The following is a 25,145-nucleotide window of genomic DNA, read 5'->3' as shown; positions in this document are numbered from 1 at the left end:
TTTAGAATTTCTATTATGTACACCAGTGGCCAGGAAAGGTGTGTTGATTTGCAATCCTATCCATAAAATTTACATAATAATTGTTAAAGTATTAATTTGACAAGCAACAAGGGTATTATTATTCTAATTTGCATTTCTTTGAATATTAGTGAAGGGAACTTTTTGATGTGTTTACTGACCACACTTACTGCTCACTTTTTAAATAACTTGTTCGTGTCCTTTACTCAAAAGGCCATTTTTTAAATCATCATAGCACACTATAATTAAATTTAAAAACACAGTTTCTAAGAACAGATCATTTCCCTGTATATTTTAAAGAAAGGTACTACAAAAAGGTATTAACACTATCAGGTAGTAAATGTAACTTGGAGAATAAGAAGTACAAAGAAAATTCTTCCATCCATTTTCTTAAAGTACAGGGCTTTTATTTTTGTTCTAAGAAGGGAGTGGTAGAAAAAAGGAGTGTTTTTCAAATGTTTGTGCTATTTTTGCTTAGGCTTTTTTATTCTAATTCTAAGCATTGAAACAGAATCAGTTTGTTGTGTATGACTTAAGAGATTGTCTGGTAATATGTGGTTGAAAATTAGAGAATGGACCGCTGCAAAAAGATGAGAGCCCAGAATAGAATTGCAGCACTTCCGTGACTTTACATTGCTCTGACACCTCTGAACCAGGTCAGGCATTCCCTAGATGACCACAGATCTTTATGCAGCAAAGTCTAGAAGTGGAAATGCTTGCTCAAAACATAAGAACATTTTAATTTCTCCTTTTGAAGTTATCACCCGAATGTGTAATTGTTTTATGGGACTATGTGCCTTTTTCATTTAAATAACAGTTCGTCTATCTAATAGAAAAAAAATTCTCAAAAGAAAACTGTGTGTGTTTAAAGAAACTAGCACTCAGCAGCAGCACTGAATTGACAATCTTTTTTACACTAAATTCTTATCAAGGGACCCATTCCTTGAGGGAGAGATAATAGAATGGTAAGGTGTTTGGGGTTTACCAGTCCTGCATACCAAGATCAGGCTGAGAACACCTTTCATTATGTTTCTTCTCAAATCTTCAGAGCCTCTAGTTAGCACTCCTCAAACTGGATATCACGATCCTTCATACTTTCATGCATTTCTCCACACTGTCATGCCCTATTCTTACAGGCTTTTCAGACACAAACACTCAATTCTCCTGAAATCCACTGGCATAACTTCTTGATGTGAGATGTCCTCCCCGTCTCTTTCCACCAATCCAAACCCTCACCAATCCTCACCTTCACCCGGAAACCTGCTCTAACCAGTTCAGCCTACACTGAACTCACTTTGCTAAACTGCTATTGCACTTGTTTTCTGTGCCACACATGGTATTGCTTAGTCACATGCTCTCTTGTTTGAGTACTTAGCAGTTTTTCACATGGACATCTTCTCTTCCAAGTTAAATATTAGGCAGAAACATTTATCCCCTACTCCTAACTTCTACACAAAGGGTCATAACTAGAGAAAGCCTCATCTTTCCTCATGCCCCCATCCTCCATTCACTCCTCCCGGACTGTTCTCTTCATCATGGCAAACACTCCTGTTGACTGTTCTCTTCATCATGGCAAACAGACACTTAGCATGGAGATCTGTCTTGACCAGAGCATGCAGATCCCCACTGATGCTCACTGTGGTTTTGCGATGATACCCGAGTCTCAGCAGGGAAGTGATATTCAACTGTGTTCATTGTGAATCATCAATGCCAGCCCTCACACCCATGCCTTATGTTTAAGTTCAACTATTGGCTGGTAATCGATATGTACCTCATGCATTACTTTAATAAAATGTATTTCTAGATTATTTTCTAGGATCATTTACAAGACAGAAGAGATTTAGATAAATAGCCAAGTGTTTCTTTGCTGCATAATATGGCCAGAATAAATCAAATTTTGGAGAACTGTTGGAGTTGTGATTGAATGTTCCATGAGTTTTCAAGAAGCTTATTTAAACATTTAAGCATGTCTGCCTTTTGCAACAATTCTACAAGAAAATTTAAGAAATTCTTTATATCTTCCAAAGTGCCTTAGAGTCCCTGACAATATCGTTATTTCTCAGTTGGCCGTATATGCCACTCCCCTAAATCTCTGCCTTGTAGCTACATGTGAGCTCTTGAGCAGAGACACGAGATACACTGTTATTTCACATCCAGGCCCCTTAACAAATTTCTGCCCACAGGACCAGCTGGTATATTCTGAACAAATAATAAAAGGAAATTCGTCCTTACTTTAGATCCAAGTTACATTTAAAAAGAAAGAAAGAAAAATATTTAGCACCTTGCAGCCTCTAACTACCTCCCTTGAAGTAGTTTTCCCACTGATGAATTTCTAGATAACATAACAGTTTTACTAATATAAAAGGCTTAGTATAGAAATTGAGGGATTGGGCTATGGCTAGATCTGTCGACTAAGACAGAAAAAGTGAACTGATTAGTGCACAGGTGCATTTCTTGGAATAGACTAATAATGCAAATGATGTCAGACCCCCCACATCCCCCAAGGGGACAGCTGTGGGAAGACAGAGCAAGGAACTTGGAGTGGGATCAATGCTGAAGGCCCAGCTTTATGAACCAGGGCACACTAGCAGCATGCAGTGTGCCTCAGAGAATATCACAGTGTGCTGGTCAATGCCAGGCTAATAAACTCTAAGTTGAGTTGGCAGCTGGGGTGACAGAGACAGACACGCAGGAGTCCGTAAATACAGAGTAACACCAAAACTTCCCTGGAATAGCTTAGCTTAAGCTCTTCCTGAAGTCTCTGATAGTTCAGTAACTAGAGCAGAAAAGGGTCCAAAAGCAGACGAATCTACCAATTTATTTGTGAGGAGTAGGGAGGATCAGACTCAGAAATGACGTGGGATAGGAAAAGCAAAACTTTCTGACGCACATTTTCTGTGTACCTGCTCCCTCCACACCTTCCATGTATTACCTAGGCAATTCCTACACTGACAGACCAGGACGCTATTATTAGATTCTCTTAGGTTGTAGACATATAGCATCAAAATTGCTAGTGTTTTTCCTCTTTTCTAAAACATCAAGTATGGTAGAGCCATTATGGAAAATAGTTTGACAGTTTCTCTTCATTTTAAGTATACAGAGTATTTACCATATGATCTAGCAATTCCACTCCCGTATATTTACCCAAGAGATATGAAAACCTATTTCCACACAAAGACATACATGTGAATGCTCATAGAATAGCTAAAAACTAGGAACTCCCAAATATCCATAAATGTGTATGGATAAACACACAGGATATATCTACACAATGTAATATACTACTCAACAATTTAGAAACTACTGATAAAATAAATAAATAAAAACACTGGTAATGCAACAATATGGATGAACCTCGAAAGCATTATGCTAATTGGAAGAAACCAGACTCAAACACTATGTATTAATTCTTCTTGACTGTGGATACCACTCCCCTAAATCTCTGCCTTGTAGCTACATGTGAGCTTTTGAGCAGAGACACCAGATACACCTTTATTTCCCACCTTTATTCACATCCTTGCTGTCTAACAAATTCCTACCCAGGGTCCAAGAATCAAATGTGCAGATATGATTCCCTTTATATGATATCTGTTTGCAAGACTGAAGTCCCTGTTATCTTGCTGGGATTAGTTTAGTTCAGCCCAAGATAATCTCTCTTTTGATTAACTGAAAGCCAACTGATTAGAGCAAGTCACTGTCACTCAAGGGACAGGGTATTGATTGTACAAGGGTGTGGGTCATTTGGGAGTCATTTTAGGAGTCTACCTGCCACAAATAATTACTATAAAAGGCTTCTATTGTTGTATTACTCTTTCAGATGCAGCAGTGTAAGTGTAATTAGTAAGTGCAACTTATTCAAAATTTAAGTCATGCTGGACACCATGGCTCAGGTCTATAATCCCAGCTACTCCAGAGTGTGAGGCAGGAGGATCACTTAAGCCCAAGAGTTTGAGGCTGCAGTGAGCTATGATTCGAGAGAGCAGGACCCTGTGTCTAGAAATAAAAATTTAAGTAAAGAATAGTTATTTGTATTTTAAAAAGATAAGCTTAATGAAAGAGGTTACATATTGTATTATATCAATTATGACAATATGCTAATTTCCAATAAATGTTAAAAATGAGAAGTAATAAACACTGAAGATACCTGCAAAGTTCAAGTAGATTTTTTTTAACTGGATATGATACATCTAGAGGAAAAAGGAAAACAGAATTCACATGCTGAAATAGGTTCTTTACATATATTTTATTACTTTAGAGATGAAGAGACTGGGGCTCTGAGGGTCTGAAAAGCTTTCCTAAAATCACAGAGCCAGTAAGTGGTGGCCCCAAAAACAAAAGTTTTAAAATATATAATATATGCGAAAAGAAAGTGAGACAGATTGTGTGATATATCTCAAAGAGTGCAGGACTCTATCCAAAGATTTGGGTGTACTAAGAAAATTTGCATTAGGACCTCAATTTTTTTACCTTCATTCTCTTGGGGTTCAAGAGGAATCAGAGCATCCATTTTCTCACCAATATGCAGAACTAATGAAGACATATACACAATGATGTAGCAGATGGAGGTCAGCATGTCACCTTCCTTACTGACAGTCAGTACTGGAGTGGTGGCTTAGGTCTACCAGCTAACAGTCCCTACCTGATGAATGCAGGCCTTGAGGCAGCCCACACAGGGGAAAGCTAGTGCTCAAGGACAGACACACTCCACAACACCTGGGTGAAGAGAGCAGAAAGAGACCTACATCTGAGGCCTTTTATCCGGTGAGTTCCATACACTAGAGAAATGTGGCCAATGGCTGCACCCACCAGGCAGGAAACTCACTCCATTACCAAGGAGAACAGTATGGATCAGGGCAAGAGGCCAGGGGTACTTAGAGAAAGTCTTTGTTGAAATAGGAAGGGGGGTGATAATTTAAGTAGGCAAGACATTGTATGATATACAGAGAATCTACTGATCTTATTTCCAATAAAATATGGAGTATTTTTCTCTCAATTATGAGGATAAAATTCCTGACATACATGACTTACAGGGTTTTTATAAAGCCCAAGACAAGGGAAGAAAAATGTATTACTAAACTGTAAATATCACTGTTAATTCAGATACCATCATAATTCACATACAAGCATCTTGTGAATTTAAAGTTTATGTCCTGTCACTTGGGGCTGCTTCCTCTGCTACACAGCTTTCCTTAGCAAGTTCCTATTCAATATGACAAATTATATAAACTCTCATATTGAATGGAAACTCACTAAGAATAATTGACATGTTAAATGGGAAATAGCTAAGGAAAATAACATTTACTGGGAAGCTCCTCTGTGCCAGGGAAACCTGACACATGTTATTCATTGACCTCATGGCTGTCCTTAGGCATTAGAGAATTCCTTGGCTCCTGGCGTCATGCCCATGTTCACATGGCTAGTGAGAATGAAATCGGAAAATGCAGATGCCACTGGATAATTGATTTGGGATGATTCTGAGCCTTTGAATTTTTCTATTCTGGAGATTAGGAATCAGGAATGCTCTGTGTAACACACCTTCACAAAGGGTCTCTCTCTCTTTTTTTTTTTTTTTTCTCGAGACAGAGTCTCACTGTGTCACCCAGGCTGGAATGCAGTGGCACAATCTTGGCTCACTGCAACCTCCATCTCCCAGGTTCAAGTGATTCTCGTGCCTCAGCCTCCCAAGTAGCTGGGATTACAGGCGCACACCACCACACCCAGCTAATTTTTGTATTTTTAGTAGAGATGGGGTTTCACCATGTTAACCAGGCTGGTCTCAAACTCCTGACCTCAAGTGATCCGCCCACCTGGGCCTCCGAAAGTGCTAGGATTACAAGAATGAGCCACCGTGCCAGAGCCCAAGGTTCTCTTTAAGATCGATTTTTAATTATTAAAACCCAAAAGTCTTAAGTTTCATTGCTTCGCCTTTTTGATGACTTTGAATGTAGCAAATATCTTTCCAATGAGCAAAAGACAGTTCCATTTTTATTTTTTTATCACTGCAGTTGATTACCTGCAGAAATACAGGCTGAATTAATTATTAAGTATTTCACTTGTTCCAGGAACTCTTTCTTTGTAAATCATTAGAGAACTATGACACTCTGACGCTCAATTCTGTAAATGTACATTTACCCTGACTCTTTTGTGTCCCACAATATCCAACATTTCAACAAAGAACATTACCTGCTAACTTTATTAATATACATTTTCTTCCCATGAACACTTCCAGAAACCAGCTGCTGCCCAAATAAAATTATTAAGTCCCAGCCAAATGTGTCAAATATGATTATTTGTTAGAGACTAAGTGATAATGGTGGTATGAACTGCAGAGTCACACTTTGAAAACTGCCCAAGAAACTGTATGATGTGCAGAGAACATGTGTTTCACTAGCTATCTTTAGTTTTCAACTGTGTCTTCAGTTAACACTGTGTCTTCAGTTAACACTGTGTACTGAAGTACCACGCACTGTGCTGGTCAGAGTATATGCACTTTCTCTAATCTTCACAACCACCCTGCAGTGTAACTATCATTATTCCCATATCTAACACAAGTAAACCAAGGCTCCAATGAAGGTAAATGACTTGCCCAATGTATAACTCAGGTGCACTGTCCTCCTCTTGCCTACCGCCTGAGTCCATTCAGGCTGCTATAACAAAAATACCTTAGACTGGGTGACTTAAACAACAAACATTTATATCTCGCAGTTCAGGAGACTGGGAAGTCTGAGATCAAGTTGCTTGTAGATTCGGTATGTAGTGAGGGCCTGCTTCCTGGTTCACAGACAGCTGTCTTCTCGCTGTGTCCTCATAGGGTAGAAAAGGGTGAAAGGGCTCTCTGGGGTCTTGTTTATAAAGGCATTAAATTTATTCAGGAGGGCTCCACCCTCCTGAGCTAATTATCTCCCAAAGGCTCCATACTTCCTAATACTACCACTCTGAGGGCTAAGATTTCAACCTATGAATTTTGGGAGGAACTACGGAAGGCAATCATCTATCAATCTTACCTTACATATTGAAAGAGGCATTTTTCTCTCCCTCTCCCTCTCCCCACAGTCTCCCTCTCCCTCTCTTTCCACGGTATCCCTCTGATGCCGAGCCAAAGCTGGACTGTACTGCTGCCATCTCGGCTCACTGCAACCTCCCTGCCTGATTCTCCTGCCTCAGCCTGCCAAGTGCCTGCGATTGCTTGCCCGCGCCACCACGCCTGACTGGTTTTCGTATTTTTTTGGTGGAGACAGGGTTTCGCTGTGTTGGCCGGGCTGGTCTCCAGCTCCTAACCACGAGTGATCCGCCAGCCTCGGCCTCCCGAGGTGCCGGGATTGCAGACGGAGTCTCGTTCACTCAGTGCTCAATGTTGCCCAGGCTGGAGTGCAGTGGCGTGATCTCGGCTAGCTACAACCTCCACCTCCCAGCAGCCTGCCTTGGCCTCCCAAAGTGCCGAGATTGCAGCCTCTGCCTGGCCGCCACCCCGTCTGGGAAGTGAGGAGCGTCTCTGCCTGGCCGCCCATCGTCTGGGATGTGAGGAGCCCCTCTGCTAGGCTGCCCAGTCTGGGAAGTGAGGAGCGCCTCTTCCCGGCTGCCATCCCGTCTAGGAAGTGAGGAGCGTCTCTGCCCGGCCGCCCATCGTCTGAGATGCGGGAAGCGCCTCTGCCCCGCCGCCCCATCTGGGATGTGAGGAGCGCCTCTGCCCAGCCGCGACCCCGTCTGGGAGGTGAGGAGCGTCTCTGCCCGGCTGCCCCGTCTGAGAAGTGAGGAGCCCCTCCACCCGGCAGCTGCCCCGTCTGAGAAGTGAGGAGCCCCTCTGCCCGGCAGCCGCCCCATCTGAGAAGTGAGGAGCCCCTCCGCCCGGCAGCCACCCCGTCTGGGAAGTGAGGAGCATCTCCGCCCGGCAGCCACCCTGTCTGGGAGGGAGGTGGGGGGCAGCCCCCGCCCGGCCAGCCGCCCCATCCGGAAGGGAGGTGAGGGGGCAGCCCCCGCCCGGCCAGCCGCCCCGTCCGGGAGGGAGGTGAGGGGGCAGCCCCCGCCCGGCCAGCCGCCCCATCCGGGAGGGAGGTGAGGGGGCAGCCCCCGCCCGGCCAGCCGCCCCGTCCGGGAGGGAGGTCGGGGGGCAGCCCCCGCCCGGCCAGCCGCCCGTCCGGGAGGCAGGTGGGGGGTCAGCCCCCGCCCGGCCAGCCGCCCCGTCCGGGAGGCAGGTGGGGGGTCAGCCCCCGCCCGGCCAGCCGCCCCGTCCGGGAGGAGGTGGGGGGCGCCTCTGCCCGGCCGCCCCTTCTGGGAAGTGAGGAGCCCCTCTGCCCGGCCACCACCCCGTCTGGGAGGTGTACCCAACAGCTCATTGAGAACGGGCCATGATGACGATGGCGGTTTTGTGGAATAGGAAAGGGGGAAAGGTGGGGAAAGGATAGAGAAATCAGATTGTTGCTGTGTCTGTGTAGAAAGAAGTAGACATGGGAGACTTCATTTTGTTCTGTACTAAGAAAAATTCCTCTGCCTTGGGATGCTGTTGATCTATGACCTTACCCCCAACCCTGTGCTCTCTGAAACATGTGCTGTGTCCACTCAGGGTTAAATGGATTAAGGGTGGTGCAAGATGTGCTTTGTTAAACAGATGCTTGAAAGCAGCAGACTCGTTAAGAGTCATCACCACTCCCTAATCTCAAGTACCCAGGGACACAAATACTGTGGAAGCCCACAGGGTCCTCTGCCTAGGAAAACCAGAGACCTTTGTTCACTTGTTTATCTGCTGACCTTCCCTCCACTATTATCCTATGACCCTGCCAAATCCCCCTCTGCGAGAAACACCCAAGAATGATCAATAAAAAAAAATTAATTAATTAATTAATTTAAAAAAAAAAAGAAAGAGGCATTTTTAATTGAAGAGGATAGGAGTGGGAGCACATAAGAGGGGCGGATAAAAGAGGGAGTGACGTGCTGCAGAGAATAGAGCCCACACAGAGGAATATGTCCAAGGCATGTGCTCAACATTACAAGATCAAGAAATAAAATGATGTGTCATTGGGTAGAAGCTGGGTTTTGATAGATGATTTGGATGTGTGCTTTCTTTTTTCTTACTCTTATTACTTAATTGTGTGGGCTAGGAAGCAAGTTCAAAAATAATAGCTAAAACCTTGTGGATACTCTTAAAAATCAATTTACATAATGTAAATAAATTTCTGCTGATCAATTCATGTGGTAACATAAAATTTTAACTTTAAAAAAGGACTAGTTTTACAAAAATATTTCATCTTCAATCAAAGCCTATTTGACGAAAATCACATATTTGCCAACCCAGATGTTATTTATATATAAAAACACACATAAAAGTGCAACAGTAGGTATTTTAATTTAAATAGGAACTATTTTATAACCTATAACAATGTGGATAAGAAAGTTCCTTCTCAAGTTTCCCTGGTTCGTTTCCTTTGTAATACTTTGTAAAGTGCTAGTTTACATTTAAAAAGCCTAGGATTTCAACCAATACAGTTTAACACTATATTATCTTGGCAAAAATGCCATCATTACTGACTGAAAAAACACAGAAATACCACGAGGCTAAATGTTAATGGTATGGTAAACTGGCATGCTGTTACACTGTGAAATGGCAGTGAAGCATTTATTAATTCCTTTTAGAATTGTTAGTGCCTAAATAAAAGGCCATGCCCAGGTTACCTGATGGGCATTTATTATGTGTGTGGGAAAGAAAGGAAAGTCTGAAACCTATTTCGGCTTCATGGAGAGCTAGAAAACTCTTCCTATTCATGATAGGATGGGAACTCAGAATGCTAAAGAAGTGCTGGAGACATGGGCATTTTGTCATCCTCTCTGGAGCCAGCTCTCTCTTACTCCCTACTCTGCTGAGCACACCACTCTCATGACCCAGCTTCCCTGTCAGTTCCTCCCTCTAGTCTCTGGTTATACACACAGAACCTGCTTCTACTGCCTTCTCTGGAAATCAAAATGACCAAGAAAGAGAATCTGATTGGATTCATAGGCATCATCCAACATGGAGCCTTTCTGTTCACATCACATCACATCACATCACATCACATCACATCACATCACCTCATAGGTTGCTGGGCTCTGGTACATCTAGACTATGCAGAGTTGCTTTGGGGATAAGAAAGTGTTGGATCACACAGAAGAAACTGCTTCTGGCCACTTTATTCTAAAGGGAAAACAACCATGTCAAGTTCCTTGCCTTGCCCCTAGTTCAACTATAAAAAGAAATGTTAGCAGAGTCAAAAATGAGTAAAGATAGGTCATTGCCTTCACAGAGCAGACAGTTTCAAATTATTAATAATGGGCTTTGAGTGGAATGACATTTAGGTGTCTTCACAAGAGTTTTACATTGTCCTTCTGCCTTAGCTAATAGAGCCTTCTTCTCTGAGCTATACAGCCTGTTCCCTTCTCAAGGTACTTGAAATTAAGTGTTCAAGCTACACTTTCTTCTCCTTGAGGTTCACGGGGGGATTCATTACTTTACAAAGAGACTGCATCAAGTTTACATGTTAAAAAGAAAACATCCTGGTCTCAGATGGCTTATAAAATAGATACTAGAAACCAAAGATTTTTGCAACCAACATAACTCTCTGAAATTAAAAAAGTAAAAACAAATCTCATCTCTAAATTCACTTAAATATCCTTCAAATAAATCAACTAATTTTTGTCATGTTGCTAATTAAATATTCTCTGAGAATGTTTACCTGTGTCAACAAAATAGACCTCATCAGTCTTCACCTCACATCTTATGATTATTTTACATCCAGTGCCACCACTAAACTGCAAGCTCCTTGAGGCTAGGAGTGGCGTCTTTCATCTTTGCAGCACCGGATCTAGCCAAGAATACGTGTTCAATGCATGTTTTTTGATTGAATGAGTGAAGGTCTTTCCTGGTTTAGTTGCTTTTAAAAATAAATGTCATTTGGGCCGGGCGTGGTGGCTCACGCTTGTAATCCCAGCACTTTGTGGGGCTGAGGCAGGCAGATCACCTGAGGTCAGGAGTTCGAGACCAGCCTGGCCAAGATGGCGAAACCCCATCTGTACTAAAAAAAATACAAAACTTAGCCAGGCGTGGTTGAGGGTGCCTGTAATCCCAGCTACTCAGGAGGCTGAGGCAGGAGAATCGCTTGAACCTGGGAGGTGGAGGTTGCAGTGAGCCAAGATCATGCCATTGTACTCCAGCTGGGCGACAAGAATGAAACTCCGTCTCAAAGTAAATAAATAAATGTCGTTTGAATTCTAAACAGTAATCGATGTGCATTTAGGCTATTAGATTTCAAACAAGTGCTAAACCAAAGATGACCTTCACAGGAGCAATCATTAAGGAGTAGAAGGCAGACTGCAATGAGTAAGCAGAGTTAATGTGAGGTAGCAATGAATGTGGTGTACAACTTCTCAAAGTTCTATAATAGAGTAAGTAAAACAGAAGTTAAAGGCATAGGAAAAATAAGGGGTACTTTTTGGAGAAAAAGTCAGCCAAAGACAGGAGAGTGATGGATCAAGAGTAAAAAAGAACCATCGGAAATGGCAGCATATTCTCTTTCACTTGTCTGTCTTCTAAATTTAGAACAGTTGGTTCTTTGAATTGAAGAAATGTGAAAGTATTTTGATAGTCAAAAAAAAAAAAGGCAAAAAAGACCCTCCCACTTAATGTCCTTAAAATCAAAGTCTTTAAGGTGGGGCTATTCCTATATGCAGTATAGTCACTTATTTTTACAAACAGCCTTGAATCTACTATTTCAATGATATAGGGACAAAAATACATAAAGCATATGAAGTGTATTTGCTTTCAAGTAAAAAGCTTTTAGTGCCAGTTTCATTTGGAAAAAAGCGAATTATATTCTGGAATAGAATATATTAACTATTTCTAACTTAAACCTCCACCTCAAAACTACAAATTCTGAGATGTAACAAAGTATTGTCAAAGAATAACGTAGAAGACATTTAGGGCTCAGATAAAGATGTTTGGGATTGAGCTCCCTTAGTCCCAGTGGTCCTTCCAGAGTTTCCTCTGCTCCAGATTAAAATGTGGAAATTTTAGAATTAAGTACTTCACAGCCCTCTAGTGGCCACTGCTCACCACTGCAATTTAATTTTGGATCATCTTGACTCCAGCAATCTCCCTGCAATCTTCCTCCAACCGTATGAGCAGGGACAATTGTTGCAGCATCTTGCTAAGTGCCATATAAGAGCAGACAGTGTCCTAAAGGTGAGAATTCATCAAGTTAAAAATTTCCTCCACCCTGGCACACAAATTTTTGTAAATCTGAAATTTTTTCAATGCGGCAAACAGCAAATGACAATCAGGGCGGGCCAAATTCAAGACAACTAACTCCAAGGATGCACTAAGGGACATTACTACAGCAATATTATCTCTTCATTGCTTTTATTTTTCAGTTTAACAAACCAAAAAAAAGATTTACAAAAAGAAAAAAATTCTTTCAATAGGTGAAAACATCAGAAACAATTCCTAGGCCAGCAACTACTCATTTACTCATATATCTCACTTTATGGCTTATCTGTTTCAAGACACTTCGCTTAGCTCTCTACTTATTTTTCTTCTCTTTTGTTTTAGCCAAAGACATCAGAATACATGTTATAGAATATAAGTTTTCATTTATTTATTTATTTATTTGAGACGGGGTCTCACTCTCACCCATGCTAGAGTGCAGTGGTGTGAGCTTTGCTCACTGCAGCCTCCACATCCCGAGTTCAAGCGATCCTCCCACCTCGGCCTCCCAAGTAGCTGGACCTACAGGCATGTGCCATCACGCCTGGCTAATTTTTTGTATTTTTGGTGGAGACGGGGTTTTGCCATGTTGCCCAGACTGGTTTTGAACTCCTGAGCTCAGGCGATCCACCTGCCTCAGCCTCCCAAACTGCTAGGATTATAGGCATGAGCCACCGCGCCCAGCCAGAACATATTTTCTTTTGGGTATAAATTGGGGATGGGAACATTGTTCCTAATTTCATCATTAATAGAATTCTTTGTGTACTCTTTTCCTTTATGTACCTATAATGGACAAAAGTTGTAACTATTGCCTAGAGTAAGCATTTTCCCTGCATTTCAAATATGTTTTTTAGTTGACATGCCCTAGTTTATTCAACCACTCCCTCTTATTATATTAGGTATTTGTTTGTAGTGTTTTGCTACTACAAATAGTATATTACTTAACAATTCTAAAAATGTACCTACTTGTGAACATTTTAATTAAGTGAATGCCAAAAAGCTGATCAAACTTAGGGTATATTATTACAAAGTATTCTGGACAAGAAAACTACTTATATGTCCTAACACACACTTCCATGACCTAGAATAGACTTAAATTGTAATAAACTTGCCCAAAACCAAGGTCCCATCCATCCCAGGATGATGAGGCTTGACCAAGCATCCTTTCTGGAAAATATTCTTTAATCTTTCAAATGACAATCTCTTAAATCAATCAAGTGATGCATTACATGGGATAATCTAACAGTGCTTATTACATATAAACACTTAATAAATGTCAACTACTCATGCCTGTAATCCCAGCACCTTGGGAGGCCGAGGCGGGCGAATCACAAGGTTAGGAATTCGAGACTAGTCTGGCCAACATGGTGAAACCCCATCTCTACTAAAAATACAAAAAATTAGCTAAGAGTAGTGGCGGGCACCTGTAATCCCAGCTGTTCGGGAGGCTGAGGCAGGAGAACTGCTTGAACCTGGGAGGTGGAGGTTGCAGTGAGCCGATATCGCGCCACTGCACTCCAGCCCAGGCGACAGAGTGAGACTCCGTCTCAATCAATCAATCAATCATTGTCAACTATTGAGATTTTCCATCTTGCATTTCTTCAACATTAGTGGTGAACCAAAAAGGAAACAAGTAAGGAAAGTTTGGAAGCAAAACTGACATCTTGTCCTACCCCATTATGAGTATGTCATATCACAACACACAGTGAGTGGCAAAAAACTAATACTTTGCAACCTATGATGACTCAGAGAGGCATCTCATCCAGTGAAAGTCCCCTAAATCAATTAAACTTTGAGCATTTCCTGAAAGTTACTGCAACCCTAACAAACAATGTTATGCCTGACCGCAATCTCTACAGATATACCATAAAAGCACTATAAGCTTGGTCATGTTGGGAGGAAAACATTTCATCTGTCAACTTAGATCTGAGTGGTCTAGGGCCTGCGAATTAGTTGAAAATACATTAACAGGAGAAAAGTTTATTCTCCGTGCCTGAGGGAGCGCTCTGTAAGGAGTCACTTCCCAAACAGCCAGTGGTAAGGGTTTATATACCAACTGAGGCTTCAGTGAGAAAGTATAAAAGGTTCTGATAAGACTCATTTACACAACTTTATTTTTTAATGTCACGTTTGTAAACATCTGTCACCTCGCTGTCTGGAAACTCCCTCAGAAGGAGTTGATGATAGCAGAACTCTTGGACAGCTCTGCTTTCGGTCAGATAAGGCTGCTTTCCGCAGCGATTGTTTGTTCCAATGTTTTCAGTTTAAAGTAATCTTTATGCCTTTCTGGTGGTGATATGGTTTGAATATTGGATATCTGTCCCCTCAAAATGTCATGTTGAAATACGATCCCCAAGTTGGAGGTGGGGCCTACTGGGAAGTGTTTGGGTGATGAGGCAGATCCCTCATGAATGGCTTAGTGCCATCCCCATGGTGATGAGTGAGTTCTGGCTCTGGTATTTCACATGAGAGCTGGTTGTTTAAAGAGCCTGGCACCCCCCGACCCTCTCTCTTGCTCCCTCTATCACCATGTAAGATGCATGCTCCCCCTTCACCTTCAGCTATGATTGTAAGCTCCCTGAAGCCCTCACCAGGAGCTGAGCACATACTGATGCCATGCCTATACACCCTGCAGAACTGTGAGCCAATTAAGCCTCTTTTCTTTATAAATTTCCCAGCCTCCAGGTATCTCTTCATAGCAATACAAATGAACTAACACAGGTGGGTATAAATTGGGGTTAGGAGGTGGGTTGTTCGTTCCTTCACTTCCCCCATTTGAAACTTCACATGAAGTTTCACAAATATTTGGATTATTTCCTATGTAGAAAAGACTCATATTAGGTGTTGGGAGGTAAGAGATCTGCAAAATGAAAGAAGAACATAGATTACAACAGAGAAAAATCTGAACACACTGGTCCATATTCTGTTGAACCAGTCTCCCAGTCGTGGGAATAGGTCAGTTCAGTTAATTGGACTATGCCTTATTTACCTAACGTAGAATGTTGACCTTTCTTTTTTTTTTTTTTTTTTTTTTTGAGACGGAGTCTCGTTCTGTCGCCCAGGCTGGGGTGCAGTGGTGTGATCTCTGCTCACTGCAAGCTCCGCCTCCCATGTTCACGCCATTCTCCTGCCTCAGCCTCCCAAGTAGCTGGGACTACAGGTGCCCGCCACCATGCCTGGCTAATTTTTTGTATTTTTAGTAGAGACGGGGTTTCACCATGTTAGCTAGGATGGTCTCGATCCCCTGACCTCATGATCCGCCCGCTTCGGCCTCCCGAAGTGCTGTGATTACAGGCGTGAACCACCGTGCCCGGCCAACCTTTCTTTTTAAATGATATAGATTAGACACAATTTTTCCTTTCTAATTTATATAGAAGTAGCATTGTTGCCAGTGATTGTACAAGCTCCTCTCTGTTGGGCAGTCAGCATATCTAGGACACAATTTTGGAGTGCAACAGAGGCTACACTGCTAACTTGTAAATGGCAGGCTTCCCAGTCTGTATAGTGGCACCAGATGCTTGTTCATTACTTTGGAATGCTTAGGATTGTTCTTTCTACATCGTACATTGCCAGGCTTTGGAAAAGCGTTCTCATTACTGAGAACTTAGGGTTGCAATACATATGTGCATTGTCTATGATGTCTCATCAGGTGCATCTACATGGCATTAATTTATATATAAAAGAACCCCAGTTGTAATGTGGCTAGCATTCAAAGTGGGATATCTGGTAAGGGAAGGCACCAGATATCCAACTTCACATTTCTCTGACCACTTAGGTGGAAACCTTTTATATATCTTATTGCTACATAAAAATGAGACCAGGCCAGGCACAGTGGGTCACGCTTGTAATCCCAGCACTTTGGGAGGCCGAGGCTGGCGGATCACTTGAGGTGAAGACCAGCCTGGCCAACATGGAGAAATCCTGTCTCTACTAAAACTACAAAAATAAGCCGGGCATGGTGGTGGGCACCTGTACTCCCAGCTACTCGGCAGACTGAGGCAGGAGAATCACTTGAACCGGAAGGTGGAGGGTGCAGTGAACTGAGATTGTGCCACTGCCCTCCAGCCTGGGTAACAGAGTGAGATTCCTTCTAAAAAAAAAAAAAAGAGACCAGTGTTGTTTACAGACAAGGTCATAGTGATGGAACCTGTGAACAACCAAGTTGGAATTCTGTGTCTTTCACAACCCTTATCATCAATCATGTTGGCATCTGCACATCTTCACTTCCAATGTGCTTCTGTTAGGCTATGAGGGTAAAACAGGTTGTGAAACACCTGGCAGAGAAACCCTTTAATTTAGCCTTGGTTACTATAGAAATGTATTTTATTTATTGACCAAGTTAAGGTCCATCCATCCAACTATAGTCATGGGTGCTGGTCAAGCCAACTAGGGGAACACTTGAGCTATTCCATATCCCACTACTTTTTCCTACAAACCAGGAATATTATCCTGTAATCTGACATTCACTCACATTGAAATACTTAGTTATAATCCAAGTAACAATGACAGTGGAGGGTTGTTTAGTGCCATCTGTGAAGCCAAATCACAGAATTTGATTGCAATACATTTTTGAAATGTTACCCAGAAAAGGTCCAGTACTGCATTTATTTTCAATGTAGAGAGATTTCCTTCCAATAGTCTTACTTGGGTAAAGCACTGACCTTGAGCTTCCATGGAGGCTTCCCAGTGCCAAATTAATCTACCAGAGGAGGAGACAGAGTGACTTTGTCTTCCTGCTTATGGATACCATATGCTTTTATATATCCATTGTCCAGAATGGGTTCACCAGGTATATTTACATTGGTAGGAACAAAAACTCTTCTGCATTATGTAGATGTTAACCTAACCAGTAACCAGATTAACTATTTAAGGTGGCCAGGCTTTGAAAGATTGGAACAAGCAGGTGTTGGGGTAGTGCCAGAATTGTCAAAAAACAAAAAACAAAAACAAAAACAAAAACAGTTAAGGGTTAGTTGAGGCAAGATCCACTTTGAAAGGGATACCAATGTAGAGGAACAGCATGGAGAACAGAGAGGTGAATGGTGGGGCAGTATAAGAATACTTGCTTTGTCAATTAGGATGGCAGCTAAGTCTATTGCATATAAGCATGGAGGAATGCCTGATGCTACTTAACATGAGAAAGGTACTGTGGGACATATCTAGGTTGACATGAGAAATATGTTATGGGACAAAAAGATTGTCCTAAGATACCCACAACAATCCCATCATTTTCACAGTAATATAGGTAAAAAAGATTGTCAAAGTTGGGTAGTCGAAGGGCTGGGGTGTGGACAATGCTTCCAAGGAGGCTGGTGCCTCAGAGTACCAGGTAAAGTGCTCTGTGGTTGTATCTAAGAGGACAGCATATAAAGGTTAGACATGGGCAGCAAAATTGGGAATCCATTGGCAATATCCACTTGCTCCTAAAAATTCACGTAATTGTTTGTCTTTGAGAGATAATGAATAAAATTGATTCAAGGCATTTTGGGATGAGTTTTTGAGTACCCTAAAATATTTTATGGCCTAAGTAGGTAAGAATTTTTTGTACCTGTTGGCATTTGGACCTGGAAGATTTATAACCTTAGTCAGTCAGTGCCTTAAGGTGAGTAAGGGAGTCCAGAAGAGCACCCTGTTTGCTTTGGTTGCAAAGTAGCAGGTCATCAACATATTGGAAACAAAGGGAACCTTGAGTGATTGTCATAGAGTCTAATTTGACTTTGAGAACTTAGAAAAATATTGAGAGGTATTCACAATATCCTGGAGGTATGCAAGTCCATGTTAACTGTTTCTTCTTAAATTTGAGGCTGGGCACAGTGGCTCATGCCTGTAATCCTAGCACTTTGGGAGGCCAAGGCAGGCAGATCACCTGAGGTCAGGAGTTCAAGATCAGCCTGGCCAATATGGTGAAAACCCATCTCTACTAAAAACACAAAAATTAGCCAGAAATCGCTTGAGTCTGGGAGGCGGAGGTTGCAGTGAGCCGAGATTGTGCCACTGCACTTCAGCCTGGGTGACAGTGACTCTGTCTCAAAAAAAAAAAAAAAGAAAGAGAAAAAAATAAAAACTTTAGCTGAATTAAATTTGAAGGAGTGAGGCCAGGCGCAGTGGCTCACATCTGTAATCTCAGCACTTTGGGAGGCTGAGGTCAGGAGTTCGAGACCAGCCTGGCCAACATGGCGAAACCCTGTCTCTACTAAAAATAGAAAAATTAGCTGGGCATGGTGGCATGTGCCTGTAATCTCAGCTACTCAGGAGGCTGAGGCAGGAGAATCACTTGAACCCAGGAGGCAGAGGCTGCAGTGAGCAGAGACTGCACCATTGCACTCCAACTTGGGCAACAAGGGTGAAACTCAATCTCAAAAAAAAAAAAAAAATTAAAGAAGTTTAATTGAGCCATGAATGATTCAAAATCAGGCAGCCTCCTGAGCCAGAATAGACTCTGAGACTCCAGCACACCCACGCCATGGAAGATGATTTATGGACAGAAAAAGGAAAGTGACATACAGAAAACAGAAGTGAGGTACAGAAACAGTTGGCTTGGTTACAGCTGAGCATTTGCCTTATTTGAATACAGTTCAAACAGTTGGCTACATTTGATTGGCCAAAACTTGGTAAATGGCACAAGTGTAAGCTACGGTCTGGTTATATTCCACTTGTTATACAGTTCACGATGTACAGAAAAACCTTTAAGCCAAACTTAAAATATGTAAGAAAGCAGCTTCAGGCTAAACTTTATTTCACAAGAGGAAGTATGAATCAAGGTACAATGGTATCAAGAAGAAAGCTGAGCAGAAGTCCTTACCTCAATGCAGTACAGCACATTAACAGAATAAACCAGGCTGCACCAGCAGGGATTGAGGTAAGGATCATGGCTGGGCTAAGAATTATGGGATGGTGAGGAATGACATAGGAGTTTATGGCTATTAGAGCTTGTACAAATTGAAAAGTATGATTACCTCCTGAATCAAATTTCCCTTCTTTCTTTACTAGCAAGACAAGGGTATTGCAAGGTGAGAAGGTAAAAATAAGGACACCCCATTATAAAAGGGGGGCCTATTATAGTTTCAATTCCTAATTCTGCATCTCCAGATAGGAGGTACTGAGCTACAGATAAGAAAGGATTATAAGAGAAGACTATGAACTATACCAACAAACTGGATGACCTATAAGAAATGGATAAATTTCTAGAAACACCAAACCTGCCAAGACTGAATCATGAAGAAATAGAAGATATAAACAGACCAATAACTAGTAAGGAAATTGAGTTGGTAATTAAAAACCTCCCAACAAAGAAAAGCCCAGGACTAGAAGACTTCACTGAAGAATTCTACCAAATATTGAAGAATTAACACTGGCCAGACGTGGTGGCTCATGCCTGTAATCCCAGAACTTTGGGAGACTGAGGTGAGAGGTTCACTTGAGCCTAGGAGTCTGAGACCAGCCTGGGCAACATAGCAAGACCTTGTCTCTGCAAAAAAAAAAAAATATATATATATATATATATATATTTATATATTATATTATATATATATAAAAATTAGCTGTGCATGGTGGCACATGCTTATAGTCCCAGCTACTCAGGAGGCTGAAGCAGAATTGCTTGAGCCCAGGAGTTAGAGGCTGCAGTGAGCTATGATTGTGCCACTGCACTCCAGCCTGGGTGACAGTGAGACCCTGTCTCCAAAAAAAAAAAAGAATTTACATCAATCCCCCAAAAACTGAAGAGAAAGGAATACTTCCAAGGTCATTCTTTGAGGGGCAGCATTAGTGTGATATCAAAGCTAGGCAAAAATACTACAAGAAAAAATAAATAATTACCCAATATGTCTGATGAACGCAGTCAAAAAAATACTAGCAAAATAAATTCAACAGCACACTCAAAAGATCATTCACCATGATCAAGTGGGATTTATCCCTGGGATGCAAGGATGGTTCAACATATGAAAATCAATGCAGTACACCACATTTACAGAATAAAGGACAAAACCCACATGACCATCTCCACTGATGCAGGAAAAGCATTTGGCAAAATTCAATATCCTTTCACACACAAAAAAAGAAAAGAAAAGAAAAAGAAAACACTCAAAAGTGGAAAGAGAAGGAAATTACCTGCACATAATAAAGGTTGTTTGGGAAAAGTCCACAGCTAATGGCATACTCAGTGAAAAACTGGAAGTTTTTCCTCTAAGATTAAGAACAAGGCAAAAATGTCTGTTCTGGACACTTCTATTCAACAGAGTATTGGAACTCCAGTCCAAAGCAATTAGACAAGAAAAAGCAATAAAAGGCATCCAAATTGGGAAGAAAGAAGTAAAAATTTCTCTGTTTGTAGATGGCATGATCTTATATGCAGAAAATCCTAAATATTCCACCAAAAAAAAAACAGGTTAGAACAAATTTAAAAATTCAGTAAAGTTACCAGATACAAAATCAACACACATACAAAAAATCAGTTACATTTCTATACACAAATAGTGAAAGCATCTGAAAAAATTAAGAAAATGATTCCCGTTGCAATGGCATCAAAAAGAAAACAATTCTTAGAAATTGACTAAGGAAGTAAAAACTTATATAATGAAAACTATAAAACATTACTGAAAGAAATCAAAGAAGAGATAAATAAATAGAAACATCTCACGTTCATGGATTAGACTTAATATTATTAAGATGTTAATATCACTCAAAACAGTCTACAGATTCAATTCAATCCTTATCAAAATTCCAATAGCATTTGTTGCAGAAATAGAAGAATTCATCCTAAAATTGATATGGAATCTCAAAGGGCCCTAAGAGTCAAACAATTTTGAAAAAGAAGAATAAAACAGTGTGGTACTGGAATAAAGACAGATATACAAATCAATAGAACAGAATAAAGAGCCCAGAAATAAACTTGTGTACATATGGCCAACTGACCTCCAAGAAGAGCTCCAACAGCACTAAATGGGAAAAGGACAGTCTGGTCAACAAATGATGCTGGGAAAACTGGATATTTACATGCAAAACAATGCAGTTGGACCTGTTTCTTACACCACATACAAAAATTAACTCAAAATGGACTAAAGACTTAAACCAAAGACCCAAAGCAATAAAACTTCTGGAAGAAAACATAGAAAAAAATTCAGGACATTGAATGTGGATATGACACATTCCACATTCTTGGATATGACACCAAAATCACAGGCAACCAAAAAAAATGGACAAATGGGACTGCATCAAACATAAAAACTTTTCTTCATTGAAGGACACAATAGTGAAAAGGCAACCTACAGAATGAGGGAAAATGTTTTGCAAATCATATTTGATAAGATGTTAGCATCCATAATATATAAAGAATTCCTACAATTCAACAACAAAATAATCAAATTACTCTATTTTTTAAAATGGACAAAGCAACAAAAACAAAAATTGACAAGTAGTACCTAACTAAACTAAAGAGCTTCTGCATAGCAAAAGAAACTATCAACAGAGTAAACAACCTATGGAATGGGAGAAAATATTCACAAACTATGCATCTGACAAAGGTCTAATATCCAGAATCTACATGAAACTTAAATTAACAAGCAAAAAACAAACAAGCCCATTAAAAAGTGGGCAAATGACAGGAGCAGACACTTCTCAAAAGAAGACACATGCGGCCAACAAGCATTTGAAAAAATGCTCTACATCACTAATCATCAGAGAAATGCAAGTCAAAACCACAGAGAGATACGATCTCATATGAGTCAGAATGGCTATCATTAAAAAGTCAAAAAATAACAGATGTTAGTAAGGTTGTGCAGAAAAGGAAACACTTGGACACTGCTGGTGGGAATGTAAGTTAGTTCAGCCACTGGGGAAAGAGGTTTAGAGATTTCTTAAAGAACTTAAAAGTGAATTAATCATTCCACCTAGCAACCCCATTACTGGATATATACCCAAAGAAATGTAAATTGTTCTGCCACAAAGACACATGCACACATATGTTCATCATAGCACTATTCACAATATCAAAGACATGGAATCAACCTAGATGCCCATCAGCAGTGGACTGGGTAAAGAAAATGTGGTACATATACACCACAGCTATAAGAAGAACGAAATCATGTCCTTTGCAGCAACATGGATGCTGCTGGAGGCCATCATTCTAAGCAAGTTAATGTAAGAACAGAAAACCAAATACCACATTTTCTCACTTATAAGTGGGAGCTAAACATTGACTACACACGGATGCTAAGAAGGGAACAATAAACACTGGGGCCTACTTCAGGGTGGAGGGTGGGAGAAGGGGGAGGGTCAAAAAACTACCTATCAGGTACTATGCTCATTTACCTAGGCGACCAAATAATCTGTACACCAAACCCCCATGACACACAATTTATCCATGTAACAAACCTGCACATGTACCCCCAGACCTAAAATAAAAGTTGGAAGGAAAAAAAATAGACAAAAGACTTGAATAGACATTTTTTCCAAAGATGATATATAAATGACCAACAAGCATATGGAAGAATGCTCAACACCAGCAATTATCAGAGATGTGCAAATCAGAACCACAGTGAAATGTCACCTCACACCCATTAGGACAGCCATTAAACACACACACACACACTAATAAGTGTTGGTACGGATGTAGAGAAATTGAAACCCTGTGCACTCTTGGTGAGATTATAAAATGGTACAACCATTATGGAAAACAGTATGGAATTTCCTCAAAAAATTAAAAGTAGAACCACCAAATCATCCAGCAATCCACTTCTGGGTATTTACGTAAAAGAACTCAGAGCAGGGTCTCAAAGAAGTATTTGCATACCCATGGTTACAGCAGCATTACTCATGATAGCCAAAAGGCGGAAGCAACATGTATCAGTCAGAATTCTCCAAAGAAACAGACATATATGTGATATCTCTGCATCTATGATATAGATATATCTATATAGATACCATGAGACATCTGTATTAGATGATTAGATATATAGAGATGATATAGATACATAGATACCATATATGAGACATCTACATATAGAGACATTGATATCTATATGACATCTATTTATCTATGGGATTGATATATAGATATCATATCTATATGAATTATAGATACATAAGAGGAGATTTATTATGGGAATTAGCTCACATGATTATGGAGGTCAAGAAGTCCCACAATATGCCATATGCAAGCTAGAGAACTAGGAAAGTTAATGCTGTAATTCAATTCAAGTCCAAAGGCCTGAGAATCAGGGAAACATACAGTGAAACCCCAGTCTGAGTCCAAAAGCCAGGGAAGCCACTGGTATAACTTCTGGAGTCTGAAGGCCTGAGAACCAGAAGCTCTGATGTCTGATGGCAGAAGATGGATGTCCCAGCTAAAGGGCACAGGGGTGGTGGGGAGATAACTGGTCCTTTCTCCACCTTTTTGTTTTGTTCTGGCCCATCCACATTGATGAGGGCAGATCTTCATTATTCAGCCTGCCAATTCAAATGCTAATCTCTTCTGGAAACAGCCTCACTAACATACCCAGAAATAATGTTTTACCAGCTGTCTGGGCAACCCTTTGCCCCATCAAGTTGACACATAATTAAACATCACACAACTCAAACATTTGAAGAAAAATGGATGGATAAACAAAATGTGGCATATATATACAAACGAATAGTCTTCATCCTTTTTTTTAAAAAAAAAAAAGGAAATCTTGACACGTGCTACAACATGAATGAACCTTAAGAAATCATGCTAAGTGATGTAACCAAGCAAGAAAAGACAAATACTTATGAACCCCTTTATATGAGGTAATATAAGTAGTCAAATTCATAGAAACAGAAATGGTAGCTGCCTGGAGCTTGGGAGTAGGGGGAAAGAGGAGTTATTTAGTTTTGCAAAATGAAAAAGTTGTGGAGATCTGTTTCACAACAACACAATTATACTTAACACTACCGGATTTCACAATTAAAAAATGGTTAAGATGGTAAAATTGCATTATGCATTTTTTACTTCAAAAAACCAGAGCACTGGTTGGGTGCGTCCTGCCCAGTCTGCAGCTGGGGTACTCTGAAAAGGAGAGCAACTACAGCCTCCCACAGCTGACTGCAGGAACCCATTGCTGCCAAACCTGGAGCAAGGGCCGCACCCAGATGGCCACCATCTGCCTCAACAACCACGAAGCTGTAAGAGTGGGGCCAAGTGGACCAAGGTGCCCGAGCTCAAGGAGCACAACGGGCAGGTAAAAGGCATCAACTGGGCCTCCAAGAGTAACCTCATCGTGACCTATGGCACAGGCCACAAGGCCTCTGTGTGGACGCTGACGGGCCAGGAGGGTAAGCCCGCACCCACTGCCTGCTGTGTGTGCTGGGCCCACAGGACAAGTTTGCTGTGGGCGGCAGCTGTGTGTCATCGCCATCTGTTATTTCCAGCAGGAGAATAACTGGTGGGTGTGCAAGTACATCAAGAAGCCCATTGGCTCCACCGTCCTCAGCCTGGACTGGCATCCCAGCAACGTGCTCCTGGCTAATGCCCCCTGCAACGTCAAGCGTGGGATCCTCGGTATACATCAAGTGCGTGGAGGAGCGGCCGGCACCTCCACCATGGGACTCCAACATACCCTTTGGGGTGCTGATGTCTGAGGCCAGCGGTAGGTGCGGCTGGGTGCTCAGGTTGGCTTCTCAGTCAGCGGGTGCCTCACGGCCTGGGTCAGCCACGACAGCACTGCGTGCCTGGCTGATGCCAACAAGAGGAGGGCCTTGCAACCCTGGCCCCCACCTTCACCACAGAAGGCAGCCTGGTGGCAGCAGGCGACAACTGCTTCCGGGTGCTGTTTTACCCTGGCGCTTGGTGGGTGGCTGGATGGACAAAGCCAGGTAGAGCGGGCAGCGCGGCTTGCGGCCCGCCAGACTCCAGAACCCCGAGCGAGCGAGAGGGCGGCAGGGC

General features: G+C 41.6%; 1 protein-coding gene across 1 annotated transcript in view; it reads right to left on the bottom strand.

The window, feature by feature from the left end:
* Nucleotides 1-25,145, bottom strand: part of PTH2R (parathyroid hormone 2 receptor) — a 136,541-nt gene that overhangs the window by 110,567 nt on the left and 829 nt on the right. The gene's annotated exons all lie outside the window — the stretch shown is intronic.

The sequence above is a fragment of the Pan troglodytes genome, chromosome 13, assembly GCF_028858775.2.
Source record: "Pan troglodytes isolate AG18354 chromosome 13, NHGRI_mPanTro3-v2.0_pri, whole genome shotgun sequence".
NCBI lineage: Eukaryota > Metazoa > Chordata > Mammalia > Primates > Hominidae > Pan > Pan troglodytes.
The sequence above is the reverse complement of the archived record's forward strand: the minus strand, read 5'-3'. Positions and strand labels throughout refer to the sequence as shown.